The sequence below is a fragment of the Ictidomys tridecemlineatus genome, chromosome 1, assembly GCF_052094955.1.
Source record: "Ictidomys tridecemlineatus isolate mIctTri1 chromosome 1, mIctTri1.hap1, whole genome shotgun sequence".
In the NCBI taxonomy this organism is placed as follows: domain Eukaryota; kingdom Metazoa; phylum Chordata; class Mammalia; order Rodentia; family Sciuridae; genus Ictidomys; species Ictidomys tridecemlineatus.
In genome coordinates, this window is record NC_135477.1 from 63157391 (window position 1) to 63159519 (window position 2129).

General features: G+C 39.8%; 1 long non-coding RNA gene across 1 annotated transcript; it reads left to right on the plus strand.

The window, feature by feature from the left end:
* The first annotated feature begins 649 nt into the window (after positions 1–649).
* On the plus strand, positions 650–1797 carry LOC144366271 (uncharacterized). Its single transcript, XR_013425285.1, has 2 exons — positions 650–1068; positions 1128–1797. It is a non-coding gene; the product is annotated as an uncharacterized LOC144366271 (long non-coding RNA).
* Positions 1798–2129: the final 332 nt, after the last annotated feature.

Genomic DNA, 2129 nt, shown 5'->3' on the forward strand with positions numbered 1-2129 from the left:
CTGAAATCCATAACAGCTGAAATCCAGAGCTCCAGCTTGGCTATTCTTACATCTGCGACAGTGATTAACCACGGTGCCTTTTTTTTCAATATCTATTTTATTATTGCATTTTTCCCACATCGTAAAGTTCTATTTTATTTTTTGAGCTCATACAAACCTAGGTTAATGTTTTTCTGATCAGTTTTGTTTTTTGACTGTTTTTTATTTTTTGACTGTGGAGTTTTTAAACATTGCAATGGAGATTTTACCTAGGTAAAGCTACAAGGCCGTTATTATTGTCTTATGTGTTGTATGTTATATCTGCACTGTTTTGTGTTGCATGTCAGTATGTGTGTATGTCCATATTTTTATATGAGGAGCGCTCATGAAAAAATGGATCCGAATTTTCTTTTTTTTTATTCACGTGATTTAAGTGGTTTAATCTAATTAGGTAAACAGCTGTTAATGATTGTTTTCAAAGGTGGTTAATAGATCTGTTTGCTTACTATTGTTTTTAAAGGTGATTAACAGATCTGTTTGTTTACTTTCACTTTTCCTTTTCATTATATTTAATAATTCTGTTCAGGATAATGTCTCTTTAACATCATTACCAGAATTCCCATCTCCATCCCAGTGCCGGTGAAGACTAAGAAAACCAAACTATAGCTTCTATGATAGCTACCACAGGAAACTGTATAAACTGATGCATCAATGAATATAACTCAACAAGTAATGCTCAATCAAGGACTTGATTTACTTTGGGAGGAAATGGACATATTGATAGACTCCTCCGATTTGAACTGCCTGCAGAACTTGCCTGGACTATATATCAGTTGCATGCATTGTGAACTATCGTCTGGTGCAGCGAATTGTGGTACTGCTGGCATATTTTTGCTGATGGTGTCACCAGTGATGCAATTTCCTTGCCAGCGCACCCCATGTTAATTGTGGTAATGCTGGCATCTTTGCTGATGGTGTCACCAGTGATGCAATTTTTCCAAAGGAGCCGTCAATTGGCTTGGTGTCGTGGCATTTCTGTATCTTCCTCCCTTCTACTAGTGATGGTCTAAAATTTGGGGGCCAACAGAGGTGAGGCAAGAACCTCACCCCCCCACTGGCACCAAGGTTAAATTTGGGGGCCAACAGAGGTGAGGCAAGAACCTCACCCCCCCCACTGGTGCTTAGGCCTATCCACAAGCATGGCTGAATGCTGGACCGGTAGTCAGCGACGGGTTGATCTGATTGCAGTGGATTCAACCTAAGACAGGAAATTGACGTGTAAAGGTCAGTTCTCCCATGACGGGTAAGAACCACATGTTGAATTGGACAACCTACCAGGCACGGTCCTAAGCCACATTGCTTGTTGTTTAATTAATCAGAAAGGGGGAGATGCTGAGGGCCATTAACCAAGTAGGAATGACGCATCGAAATTTCCTTGCCAAGCGTACCCCATGCTGCTTAGAGGACATTCGATGGGACATTGCATGCATGCTTTAATAAGGTGACCTTGCTCAAGGACCAAGGCGGATCCAGGTTTAGAGCTGATCAGGTTTGAGGAAGTAACCGGCTCCTTGAGTTTAAGGCGTTGCCAGTTTAAGATAATGGGTTTTAGGGAAGTTGGAAGTTGAAGATTATTGCTGGGATTAGGGTGTTCCTGCTGCTTGTTCCCGTTGTGTTCTCGTGAGATTAAAATGGGATTTGGAGATAGCCTCGTGGAGTAGGTGAATGGTGCGGGAGACTGCAGAACGCGATTGCCCCTGGACCTGTGTGGAGGTGGTGTGAGAGCTGGAATAAAGAATTGCTGTTTGAATCTACAAAGCTGTGAGTGCCTTGTGATTCTGGTGCCAAGCCGAGACATTGGCCTTTTGGCACTTTGTCAAGATAGTTTAGCTATTCAAGATCACTCAAGATTTCATTTTCATTTTAATTTTTTCATGTGTTCAAAAATTATCTTTGGGATCTTGAAAAGAATTCCATGAAATCTATAATTAATTTAGGTAGTACTGACATTCTAACAATATTAAATACTCTATCATTAAATATGGAAAGTGTTTCCATTTATTTTCCATTTCTTTTATTTATTTCAACAGTTTTCATTGTATAGGTTCTTCACCTCCTTGATTGACTTCTAAATATTTTATAATTTTTAT